Source organism: Macaca nemestrina, chromosome 6 (assembly GCF_043159975.1).
Source record: "Macaca nemestrina isolate mMacNem1 chromosome 6, mMacNem.hap1, whole genome shotgun sequence".
NCBI lineage: Eukaryota > Metazoa > Chordata > Mammalia > Primates > Cercopithecidae > Macaca > Macaca nemestrina.
Window position 1 is genome coordinate 7,590,598 of NC_092130.1, and position 14,018 is coordinate 7,604,615.

Here is a 14,018-nt window from a genome sequence, read left to right on the forward strand (position 1 = left end):
CCCTGGGAGACAACTTTCTAACATTTTCAATGCCCATGAGATCTCAGTTCTTTGGACCCTCATTTTCTGAGCCCCACCTTATCCTTCCTTCATGAGTTCTCACTCTGTCATTGAAACCAGATAAATCTGGAAGCATCTAATGCCCTTGGCAAGGTACAGTGCAGTCTTGGCTCTTGCTGGAGACTTGCTTACCTGGCCCTTTTCTGCCTGACACAGTAACCATTCCTGGGACCCCTGCTCTGCGAGACCCTTGCCGCGATGTGCTTTGGACTGAGCTAGACCTGCATTTCAGTGCCATCCTGGCTCCCCTGTTTACCAGCCTGTGTGACTCGGGGCAAGTTACTGATCCACTCTGTGCCTCAGTTTGCCCACTGGGAAACCAGGGTTAGTAGTGCCCATATCATCATGTCACCTGACTTGGTGGAGGAGCTTGGCACAGAGTCAGGCACATAGCATAGACTCCACCAAGGGCAGCTTCCCTCATCCTCCTCCTTTGGGGGATCTCCAGGGAGGGTGTAAGTGAAGGTAGTAGCATTTTGTCCCTAAAGGGGAACAAAGGATGTCCAGGAAGGGGCCATTTGTTTCAAGCAGATAGTGGCCCTCTGGTCTATGTAGGGTGCGGGCATTTCCTCTACACTTTTCAGGAGCCGTGAAGTGTGAAGCGTCTCATCTAGCCAGCGCTAACTCTGCCTCAGCAGTCGGTTTGGCAGGCTGCCGTGACGGCTCTGCTGGCTCACCTTCTTCCTCTCCAACCCGGAGCCCACCTGCACCCCTTCTTCCGTCGTCTGACAGTTGGGGCTGGGTGGGGCCTGTCTCACCGTTTCCCCTTCCATTCCCCAGCGGGGTTCAGTGCCTGCCCCACCGCGGCGTGCTCCTCTGCCATTCCCGCTCCTTGGTTGGACCTGGGGAGTCTGGGGCCCAAATGTGAGCGTGTGTCATAGTGCGTGGGTGGCACCGTGTGTGGGCAGTGCTGACGTCCCGGGGCAGGTGGGTCTGTTCTCCTGGCTGGTGACTGTGCTGCGCTTCCTCAGGGAGGGCCGGTGACTGGCTGGTTTACAAGCCCAGCATGACGGAGGAGGAAACAGAAACAATCTTTCTTGTCTGAGAAAAAAAGGAGGCCTGACGATTCCTGGCATGATTCCTGTGTCTCTGAAGCAAGTCACTGCACCTCCCTGAGCCTCAGCCTCTTCCTCGGTAGAGCCGGGATCTGCGAGGATTAGCAGTTGTTCACTCATTCATTCATTAGCAAGTTGATGACACTTCAGTGAGCAGGACAGGAACTCTCTCCTTCCGCATGTAAGTGCTTATCACCCTATAGATAATTACAAATATAAATAAGCCCAATCATCAAATGTTCCAGGTGGCTCCAGCCAGATCCCCATTTTCCAAGGTGCCTCAGTTGGAGAAAAGCAAAATGAAAAACTGGCTCACTGTAACCTTAAGAGCTGCAGGACAAGATAAGGGGTCAAGGGTACGAGAGAGCTTTGGGGTCAGAGTTCAGGCTTCTAAGCTTAGCCCAGTCAATTTCCATTCCCCACACTGGCCTCAGTTTCCACCTCTGCAGAATGGAGTTAGTGCCCACTTTGCCAGGTAGCTGGGAGGGATCAAGTGTTGATTCTGTGATCATATTGTAGCACCCCCGCCCTCCCAACTCTGGATCTGACTCTGGCTGGATCTCAAGTCACATCCCCTGTCTGGGTTTCATGGTCTTGTTGGTGAAGTGAGGGGACTGGTCAGGACAGCAACCGAGGCCTCTCCTTGCTCTGTGGCTTCATCCCATCTTCCTTCACTTTTTCCCCTCCTATACAAAACAGCTACATTTTTAGCAGACCCTGGACTTGGCTTCCCATGTGAATTAAATTCAGTAAATCCTCACCCAAGCCTCAGGGAGTGCTGTAGGAGTTACGTGGGCAGGATACAGACATCAACTGTATCCTCCTCTCCAGAAAAGTAATACCACCATTGTTCATATTTAGAATCATCAAATGATCATTGTTCTTTCTGCTATAAGCCCCCAAATCATATATTCACCAAGAACCCTCATTTGGCCTAAATCAGAGTTATCAAAATAGAATTTCCATTTGTAAAATTTATTTTTTGTTTGCATCAACTAATTAATTAAAAGAATGGTTTATGGCCATACCGTACTCTATCTACCCCATATACTTCCACTGGATACCATACTCTATCTACCCTGAATGCACCCAGTCTCATCCAATCAAAGGAATGCTATGTATTTAATTTAAAAAGTAACATAAGGCCAGTTGTGGTGGCTGATGCTTATAATTCCAGCGCTTCGGAACGCCGAGGTGGGTGGATCACTTGAGGCTGGGAGTTTAAGACAAGTCTGGCCAACATGGTGAAACCCCATCTCTACTAAAAATACAAAAATTAACCTAGTGCGGTGCCTGTAATCTTAGCTACTCAGGAGGCTGAGGTGGGCTGATCACTTGAGCCCAAGAGATGAAGGTTGCAGTGATCTGAGATCGTGCCACTGCACTCTAGCCTGGGTGATGGAGTGTGTGCCACTGCACTCTAGCCTGGGTGATGGAGTGTGTGCCACTGCACTCTAGCCTGGGTGATGGAGTGTGTGCCACTGCACTCTAGCCTGGGTGATGCAGTGTGTGCCACTGCACTCTAGCCTGGGTGATGCAGTGTGTGCCACTGCACTCTAGCCTGGGTGATGCAGTGTGTGCCACTGCACTCTAGCCTGGGTGATGGAGTGTGTGCCACTGCACTCTAGCCTGGGTGATGGAGTGTGTGCCACTGCACTCTAGCCTGGGTGATGGAGTGTGTGCCACTGCACTCTAGCCTGGGTGATGCGAGTGTGTACCACACTGCACACTAGCCTGGGTGATGGAGTGTGACTCTCTCTCTCAAAAAAAGAGACCTAAATAAAACTAAATAAAAAATAAAAAGTAACATTTAAACATTTTTTTTTTCAAACAGGAAAAACGAAGGCAAGTGTGGTGGGTCATTCCTGTAATCCCAGTACTTTAGGAGGCTGAGGTGGGCCAATCACTTGAGGTCAGTAGTTTGAGACCAGCCTGTGACGCTTGGTAAAACCACATCTCTACAAAAATTACAAAAATTAGCTGGGTGTGGTAGCATGCATCTGTAGTCCCAGCTACTCAGGAGACTGAGGTGGGAGGATTGATTGAGCCCTGGAGGTCGAGGCTGCAGTGAGCCGTGATCGTGCCATTGTACTTCAGCATGGGTGACAGAGGATTTTTGACCTGTCTCAGGAAAAAAAAGAACAAAAAGAAAAAGCATCCCTAAGCAGGAAGTGAAATCCCTCTGGCATCCCCCTCCTCCCCTGGTGCAAAGGCCACCACTGTAGAGCCGGGACCTGTGAGGATTAGCAGTTGTTCACTCATTCATTCATCAGCAAGTTGATGACACTTCAGTGAGCAGGACAGGAACTCTCTCCTTCCGTATATAGGTGCTTATCACCCATGCTGGTTTCCTTTATTAGACTGGGCTCTTTGGTGTGCCAGGGATAATCTTGGCCTTTCTTTGGGAAGGCAATGGAGGCAGAGATTACTGTGTCTTCCCAGCCAGGAGCTCTGAATCCTGAAAGGAACAAGAGTGGACGATTCCCAGGGAGTTCAGGGTCTACCAGAAGGCCAGAGGGATGGCAGCTACTCAGTATGGCTCAGGATGGCTGCTGAGGACTAGTTCAGTTCCTCTGTGGTCTCCAGGGTATCAAAGCCTTGGGCTTATGGTTCTGCCAAGACAATCTTCAATTCACTTGCAAGAGATCAACTGACCTCTTCAGAGAAGGTCTTCTACGAATATTTATTGAGTGACTATGATGGGCCAGAAATAACTCTTGGCCTTGAACTGAAGTTGGAATGAGGGTAAATTAGGCAGTGGAACTGGAAAGACCCTTACTGCGTAAGTGACAGGAAAGGCGATAACACTGACTGGACACCTACTCTTTCTCTGTCAAGGGCTTTGGTTATTAAAAAAATTTTTTTTTCTTTTTTTTTTTTTTGAGGCAGAGTCTCACTCTGTTGCCCAGGCTGGAGTGCACGATCTTGGCTCACTGCAACCTCCGCCTCCCAGGTTCAAGCGATTCTCCTGCCTCAGCCTCCTGAGTAGCTGGGACTACAGGTGCGCACCATCACGCTCAGCTAATTTTTGTATTTTTAGTAGAGACGGGTTTTCACCATGTTGGTCAGGCTGGTCTCTATCTCTTGACCTTGTGATCCCAAGTGCTGGAATTACAGGTGTGAGCCACTGCGCCCAGTCTTTAAAAATTAATTTTTAAGGACACAAGTAAAGTGATGTAGGAATACATTTTCCTTGTACAAATGAAAGCTACAGATGAGGTTAAATCTCCCTTTGATCTCCAGTTCCAATCTTGGCTTCCTTCCACCTCTCCAGCGGCAACACCTATTTTCAATTCGGTGTGACTCCTTCTGACTTTTTTCTCTGCATTTTACATACATGTGTGTTTTGCTTCATTAGACTTTTAAGTTTAATGATATTGTGCATATTATCCAGCCACCTAACTTCTGGGTTAACAATATATCTGGGAGATCAGGTGAGTACAAACCTACCCATCCCCTATATGCCAAGGCCTTCTACATGGAACATTCCATTGGCTGCTCCCACACCGCCTCCACTTTGCAGATGAGCAGAGGCTCAGTGAATGTTTAAGTGACTCACCACAGCTGGTGAGTAGTGAGGCAGGATTCAGACAAGGATTTGTCTCTCCAGGTTTAGCATGAATCTGTCCTCCACCTAATCTGCCTATAGTTTCTTTCTTTTTTTTTTTTTTTTTTTGATTCCCTGACATCATCAAGAGGGCCATTTAAATAGAAGACCGGTCATAATGCAAAGAACTCATTGACCACCTCACTTCCCTGTTAAAATACCTCCATGGCTCCCCAGTGCCCAAGAAACAGAGTCTAAGTCCCTCTACCTGGTGAGAAAGGATCTTCTAGACAGACATGGCTCCCGTTACTTTCTCCACCCTCCCCTGGCCAGGCTCTGCCACACGGTCACCTTCCCAGAAAGAAAGAAACTACAGTACTTGTGGTTCCCTTCGTGCCATGCTGTTTTTCTCCTCCATGTCTTTGCTCATGTAGTCCTCTTTGCCTGGAAGAACTCACCTTCACCCCTCTTTGCCTGGCTTATTGCAGCTCATCCTTTATGACTTCATACAAGGGCCATCTCCTTTTGGTTGCTCTCCCTATTACCACAGGCTGGGTTAGTCCCTTCCCCATGGTCCACAATGTCTTGTACATTCCATTCTAATGGTCATTGTATCTGCCTCCCAACCTTGAGGGGGTAGCTCCTTGAAGGGACAGTCACTGTCTCATTCACTTGTGTCTCTAGGTGCCGAACAAGGTTTGCAGACCTGGTGGGTGCTGCATCCGTGTTTGTGGGGCACACAGATGCCTCAAGAGAGAGAATGGTTGAGTTTGTTATCTTGTGTTGGGAGTAATGAGGGGAAAGAGACTAGGTACATAAGATGGTAGTACTAAGAAGAGAAACCGAAGATGTCCTGAATCAAATTTAGCCAAAAGGCCATCGCACTACGCAGAGGATGTTACCTGTGTTGGGCCATATATTCTCAAGCCATCTCCCAGCTCTACAATTTCAATTAGCTCCATTATTTCCTTTTTTTATCTCTTTCATCTGCTCTGTAGGCTGTTGAAAGGGGATTTGTGTCAAGATTTTCATTTGAAATCAGTCCGATCAAGGACTGGCTGGGTCCCGTGGCTTTATCTCCTTGGTTACATCCCCTTGTTTCCAAAGGACATCAAAACTCTCTGCCCACTCTTGAAACTGGCAGGGAATTTCTGAGAAAAGGGACCAGGGAATTTGCTTTTCGGAGGAACATTTCCCTCCCCAAGATAACGGTTAAAACTCATTATCTCCTAAGTAGCATTTAGCCTCAAAATTCCAATGTCATCTTTTATTGCTAGTAGCATTGGGGGAAGCCCAGAGCTTTCACCCGTCTTCTCTCACTTCCCTTTTCTCTGAACAAATTTGAGGGGAATACTCTCTTTGTTTCTTTTTTTCTTATTGTAATTTAATGCTTTTTTTCATTATAAAAGTACAAAAGACTATTTTAAAAACACAAAAAGTATAAACTAAAAAGAAAGTCCCACCACTGAGGCACCATTATATTTAGAATTCTTCCAGGCTTTTTTCTATATATAGCATTTAAAAATAATTATGTGTTATCATTCAGATACCAAAAAGTGTATGTAACATGTATGTATAAATTAAAGAATAAATATAGAATGAATACCCGTGTATCCATCACCCAGCTTAAGAAATAATAGACCATCATCAATATCCAAGATATTGGATATCCAATATCTCTCACGCCCCACTCTGATCATGCGCCTCTTCCTACCCACCCTGAGTAGTCACCATCTTGAATTTGTGCGAATCATTCTTTTTTTTTTTTTTTTTTAAGACAAGGTCGGCCAGGCGCGGTGGCTCAAGCCTGTAATCCCAGCACTTTGGGAGGCCGAGACGGGCGGATCACGAGGTCAGGAGATCCAGACCATCCTGGCTAACACGGTGAAACCCCGTCTCTATTAAGAAATACAAAAAACTAGCTGGGCGAGGTGGCGGGCGCCTGTAGTCCCAGCTACTCGGGAGGCTGAGGCCGGAGAATGGCGTAAACCCGGGAGGCGGAGCTTGCAGTGAGCTGAGATCCGGCCACTGCACTCCAGCCTGGGTGACAGAGCGAGACTCCGTCTCAAAAAAAAAAAAAAAAAAAAAAAAAAAAGAAAGAAAGACAAGGTCTTGCTCTGCTGCCTTTGCTGGAGTGCAGTGGCATGATCATGGCCCACTGCAGCCTCGAACTCCTGAGCTCAAGCAATCCTCCTTCCTCAGCCTCCTGAGTAGCTGGGACTACAGGCACGAGCCACCATGCCTGGCTAATTTTTTATTTATTATAGAGACAGAGTTTCACCATGTTTCCCAGGCTGGTCTCACACTCCTGAACTCAAGCAATCCTCCCACCTCGGCCTCCCAAAGTGCTGGGATTACAGATGTGAGCCACCATACCTGGCCCCTTTGCTTTTCTTTATATAGTTTTACTGTAGATAGATAGATAGATAGATAGATAGATAGATAGATAGATAGATAGATAGATAGATTAGATAGATAGATAGATAGATAGATAGATAGAGTCCCAAAATGATGTAATGTTTTTGACCTTTATATATAATTGGATTGCATTCTTTTGCAATTTGCCCTTTTCATGTATTATGTTTGTGCGATTTGCCCATGTTGACGGTGTAGGTTTAGATCATTCATTGTCATTGCTGTACAAGAATACACTGTATGAACACACTGCACTCTACCTCTGCTCCTGCTGATACACACGTGGGTAGTTTCCAGGAATTTTTTTTTAATCTTTAAAACATTTTATTAAGTTAAATGATTATTAGTATTTTTCTATTGTGATATACACATGTACATACAGCATATACATGTGTATGTGTTGTATACACGTGTATATATGTGTATACTCTCTCTCTGTATATAAACATTTACCATTTTAGCATTTCTTTTCTTTCTTTCTTTCTTTCTTTTTTTTTTTTTTTGGAGACGGAGTTTCTCTCTTGTCTCCCAGACTGGAATGCAGAGGTGCAACCTCAGCTCACTGCAACCTCTGCCTCCCGGGTTCAATCGATTCTCCTGCCTCAGCCTTCCGAGTAGCTGGGACTACAGGCGCCTGCCACCACGCCCGGCTCATTTTTGTATTTTTAGTAGAGATGGGATTTCTCCATGTTGGCCAGGCTGGTCTTAAACTCCGGACCTCGAGTGATCCGCCTGCCTCAGACTTCCAAAGTGCCAGGATTACAATTGTGAGCGACCAGCCCCAGCCTCATTTTAGCCATTTTTAAGTGTATAGTTCAGTGGTATTAAGTACATTCACACTGTTGTGCAACCATTACCACCATCCGTCTCCAGAATTTTTCATCTTCCCAAACTAAAACTCTGCACCCATTAAGCAATAACTCTCCATTCCTCTCTCCCTGCAACCTTTGGCAAGCAGCATTCTACTTTCTGTCTCTATGAATTTGACGACTTTAGGAACCTCATATAAGTGGAATGATACAGTATTTATCTTTTTGTGAGTCTAGCTTATTTCACTTAGCATAATGTCTGCAAGGTTCATTCATGTTGTTGCATATGTCAGAATTTCCTTCCCTTTTGAGGCTGAAAGATATTCTGTTGTATGTATATACCATATTTTGTTTATTTATTTATTTATCCATTGATGGACATTTGGGTTGCTTCCACCTTTTTTAGCTATTGTGAAGAATGCTGCTATGAACATCAGCATAAAATATCTGTTTGAGTCCCTGCTTTCAATTCTTCTTCTTTTTTTTTTTTTTAACAGTCTTGCTCCGTCACTCAGGCTGGAGTGCAGTGACGCAGTCTCGGCTCACTGCAACCTCCACCTCTCAGGTTCAAGCAATTCTCTTGCCTCAGTCTCCCAAGTAGCTGGGATTATAGGTGCATACCACCACACCCGGCTAATTTTTGTATTTTTAGTAGAGATAGGGTTTCACCATGTTCAGGCCAGGCTGGTCTCGAACTACTGGCCTCAAGTGAGCCACCTGCCTCAGTGTCAGGCCTCTGAGCCCAAGCTAAGCCATCATATCCCCTTGTGACCTGCACGTGTACATCCAGATGGCCCGAAGTAACTGAAGATCCACAAAAGAAGTGAAAACAGCCTTAACTGATGACATTCCACCATTGTGATTTGTTTCTCCCCCACCCTTAAGAAGGTTCTTTGTAATCTCCTCCACCCTTAAGAAGGTTCTTTGTAATCTTCCACACCCTTAAGAAGGTTCTTTGTAATTCTCCCCACCCTTGAGAATGTACTTTGTGAGATCCACTCCCTGCCTGCAAAACGTTTCTCCTAACTCCACCCTATCCCAAAACCTGTAAAAACTAATGATAATCCCACCACCCTTTGCTGACTCTCTTTTTGGACCCAGCCGCCCGCACCCAGGTGATTAAAAAGCTTTATTGCTCACACAAAGCCTGTTTGGTGGTCTCTTCACATGAACACTTGAGACACTCGGCCTCCCAAAGTTCTGGGACTACAGGCGTGAGCCACCACACCAGACCCCTGCTTTCAGTTATTTTGGGTGTATTCTCAGAAGTGGAATTGCTGGATCATATGGTAATTCTATGTTTAACTTGAGGATTCACCGTGTGTTTTCCACAGTCTCTGCACATGCTACATTCCCACCAGTAGTGCACAAGCGTTCTTATTTCCCCGCATGCTCACCAACACCTGTCATTTTCCGGTATTTTTATTAAAAAAATATATATTTTTTAATCATAGCCATCCTAATGTGTGTAAAATGGTCCCAGAATTTTATTTATTTTTTTGAGACGAAGTCTCACTCTGTCACCCAGGCTGGAGTGCAGTGGCACAATCTTGGCTCACTGCAACTTTCGCCTCCCAGGTTTAAGTGATTCTCCTGCCTCAGCCTCCCAAGTAGCTGGGATTACAGGCGTGCACCACCATGCCCAGCTAATTTTTGTATTTTTAGTAGAAACAGGATTTCACCATGTTGGCCAGGCTTTTCTCAAACTCCTGACCTCAAGTGATCTGCCAGCCTCAGCCTCCCAAAGTGCTGGGATTACAGGTGTGAGCCACCACGCCCAGCTGTTTCCAGAATTTTTAAATAAACAACAGCTATGACCATTCTTGTATATATACCCTGATGCACACGTACAAGAGTTTTTCTAGTTATGTAATTAGAATTGGAATTGCTGGGTCATAAGATGTGAGTGTTCTATTTCTAAAGTGGCAGCACCAACGCACAGTGTTATCAAGAGTAGTTGGTCATCACAGTTGCTCCACATCCTAACATTTAAGATTGCCAGACTTTCAGTTTTTACCAGCTTGGTGGGTATAGAATGATATTTCATTGTGGTTTTATTTTGTATTTCCATGACTGATAATGAAATTGAGCATCTGGTCATAAGCTCCTTTCTCACATTTGTTTCCTGTTATGTAAAATATCTGTTTAAGTCTTTTGCCTATTTTTCTATGAGATTATCTTAGTTTTATGAATTGGTAGGAATTTATTTTGGATACTAATCATTTATTCATTATATATTAAAATATCTTCTCTAAATTTATGGCTTATCATTTCATGTACTATGATGTATTTTAAATTATTATCTAAAACGATTTTTTTTTTGAGACGGAATTTCGCTCTTGTTGCCCAGGCTGGAGTGCAATGGTGTGATCTCTGTTCACTGCAACCTCCACCTCCTGGGTTCAAGTGATTCTCCTGCCTCAGCCTCCCAAGTAGCTGGGATTACAGGCGTGCACCACCATGCCCAGCTAATTTTTGTATTTTTATAGTAGAAACGGGATTTCACCATGTTGGCCAGGCTTTTCTCAAACTCCTGACCTCAAGTGATCTGCCCGCCTCAGCCTCCCAAAGGCTGGGATTACAGGCGTGAGCTACTGTGCCCAGCCAAAAACAAATTTTTTAAAGAGATAGTCTGGCTGTGTCACCCAGGCTGGAGAGCAGTAATGTAATCATGGCTCATCGCAGCCTCAACTTCTCAGGCTCGAGAGATCCTCCCATCTCAGACTCCTGAGTAACTGGGACTACAGGTGCATGCCACCACACAGAGCTAATTTGTATTTTTTGTAGAGACAGGGTCTTGCTATGTTGCCTAGATTGGTCTTGAACTCTTGGCCACAAGCAATCCTCCCACCTAGGCCTCCCAAAGTGCTGGGATTACAGGTATGAGCCACTGTGCTTGACCTATGATGTCTTTTAATGAACAGAAATTATTTTATCAAATGTGCCAGTTTTTTTTTTAATCACAAGCTTACTGTTTCAAGAAAATGTCAGTCTTTTCTTGTGCTGGGATTACAGGTATAATCCCAGCTAGGATTACAAAGTGCTGGGATTACAGGTATGAGCCACTGTGCTTGACCTATGATGTCTTTTAATGAACAGAAATTATTTTATCAAATGTGCCAGTTTTTTTTTTAATCACAAGCTTACTGTTTCAAGAAAATGTCAGTCTTTTTCTTTGTGGTTGCATTTTCTGTATTTTGCTTAAAAAATCTGTCTCTACCCTGAGATCATAAAAATATTCTACATTTTCTTCTAAGAGTTTTAGGGATTTATTTTCACATTTAGGACTTTGATCCACCTAGAATTGAGTTTTTATGTGTTAAGGGGTATTGTCTTTCCAATTTGGATAGCCAATTGTCCCAGCTTTATTTATGAAATAAATTGTTCTTCGCCCATTAGTCTTCAGGGCATCCTCCACCAGAAATCAGGTATTCTGGATCCATGTATGGATCCATTTTGAGGTCCTTCATCCTGTTCCATCATTTGTTTGTCAATCTCTATGTCATTTTCATACTGTCTTAATTGTGGTTATTTACAGTACATCTCAATATTTGGAGGTCAATTACCTGCCCAGAATTCTGCTTTGGGCAAGTCTTAGTCTTTCTTGATCCTTTGCTCCTTCATATAAATTGAAGTTTCAGCTTGTCAAATTATATTAAAAACAGCTTGGGGCTTTTGGTTGAAATGGCATTAGGATGCTGGGTGCGGTGGCTCACATCTGTAATCCCAGCACTTTGGGAAGCTGAGGCAGGCAGATCATGAGGTCAGGAGTTTGAGACCAGCCTAGCCAATATGGCAAAACCCCGTCTGTACTAAAAATACAAAACTTAGCCAGGCATGGTGGGACACATGTGTAGTCCCAGCTACTTGGGAGACTGAGGCAGAAGAATCTCTTGAACCCGGGAGGTGGAGGTTGCAGTAAGCCGAGATCACACCACTGCACTCCAGCCTGGGTAACAGAGTGAGACTCCCTCTCAAAAAAAAAAGAAAAGAAAGAAAGAAAGAAAGAAAAGAAGAAGACGAAGAAAAAGAAATAGCATTAGGACAATTTGAAGATAATTGCCTTTCTGTCCATGAACATGGTATGCATCTCCATATATTTAGGTTTTCTTTAATGCCACTTAATACAATTTACAATTTTCTTAAAGAGGTCTTGACAACTGTGCAGGGAAAAACTTTGTCAAACCATGTTTTTCTTCTGCTTTCACACCATCACAACAATCATCAACACAGCAGAAGACTTCCGTGACCAAATAAATATGTGGTATTTTCCCCATACACTAAGCAATGGACAATAGCTGGGTGTCCTCCAATTCAATTTCAACACTATCTGCCTGGAGATAGTGTCGGATACCACAGGGTGAGGGGTCAGTTCCCAAGACTGGCCATCCCCCCCCAACCCAAGAAGAAGAGACGTATAGGGTGAGGTATAGGGGAAGGGATGTGGGGTTTCCATGCCCTCCCTGGGTATGCTACCCTCTGGGAACCTCCATATGTTCAGCTACTTGAAAGTTCTCCAAACCTCGTCCTCTTGGGTTTTTATGGAAGCTTTGTGATGTCAGTCAGCATTCCTTCCTCCAGGATATTGGGTAGGACCCTTTCTGGGGAGGGTCTTACAACCCACAGACAAAAAGATGGGGGAAGACTAGAGTTCTTCCTTGAAGTAAGTGAAATGGGGGCAGGAGAGTTGCTGTTTCCTGAGACCCAACTCACCCAACATCGTAATAAAACAATGTAACTAGGGCTGTGGGATTACGAACCAGGAACTGTGGATGAAAATCAATACGGATCATAACACCATAATGACTTACCTTGGAGACTTTATATTTGTGGTTGCTTTTGTAAATATTATGTTGTATCCATGTATAGGTTTCCTAAAAATATGCTTATAGTCACACTGCCTGTAATGTGCTTTTCTTTTCCTTATGGTGACTAACCTGCGATTACTGGACACCCACATTTCTGGCTCTCATTTTGTTGTAGTCTCACTAGGTGTTTAGTTTTCCCCTAACAAATTGAGGTTTGGGGGCTGGGCTCAATGGCTTATGCCTGTAATCCCAGCACCTCGGGAGTCTGAGTGGGAGGATTGCTTCAGCCCAGGAGTTTGAGATCAGCCTGGGCAACACAGGAAGACCCCATCTCTACCAAAAAATCAAAACTTGGCTGGGTGTGGTGGCACACACCTGTGGTCCCGGCTATTCAGGAGGCTGAGGCAGGAGGATTGCTTGAGCTTGGGAGGTTGAGGCTGCAGTGAGCCATTATATCACTACTGCACTCCAGCCTGGACAACACAGTGATACCCCATCTCAAAAAAGAAAAGAAAACAAAACCAAACAAAAATCAAATAAAAAAAGAATTTAGGGTTTTGGGCCAGACAACCTTGAATTGCAATCCTTGCTCTTAGACCACATCTTTAACCCCTCTATGCTTGTGTTTCTCATCTTTAACAAGGAAAGAACAGGGATACCTCCCTCGTGAGGTAACTGTGATGGTTAAATGAGATAATAGATCAAACGCCTAGTATGGTGCCTGGCACGCAGCAAGAGCTCAATGAAAGTGAGCAATATATTACCATTTCTCAACAAAAACTTTTCCTTTTCTTCTATTTTGCTATATATTGATTGTTCTAGCTGAAATCAGTGTTCAAAAAATTGGGACAGAAAAATCAGGGTTTCTGTTTTCTTTTGCACCTTCTCTCCCTCTCACACACTATTCTTCCTTCCGCTCATTTGCCAGAGCTAAATACAGGTGGTCAGTGTTGGCCTGAGGGCTTACAGACCCTCCAGTTGCTAGCAGAGTGGAGTGTGAGGACACCTCCTCCCTTGAGGATGCCACCTCCAGGCTGGGCCTTGAATCTGTTTCTTCTTCCCCAGCCACTGCCCGAGTTCAGGTCTCATGGCTGTTCCCTGGTCTCCCTGCCTCCTACCTCTCCCTATCTTGCCACCTGAGCAAACCTTTCCATATCTCAACTATACCACCTAATGGTGCCACCCTCTGATTAGAGCCTTCCATGGCTCCCTAGTGCCCTCAAGATGAAGTTCTAAACTCATTAATCTGCTTGTTTAGGCCCTGTATAATCTGGCCTCCACCTGAATCCACCTTTGCAAAAATTATAACGGTGAGAAAATTATG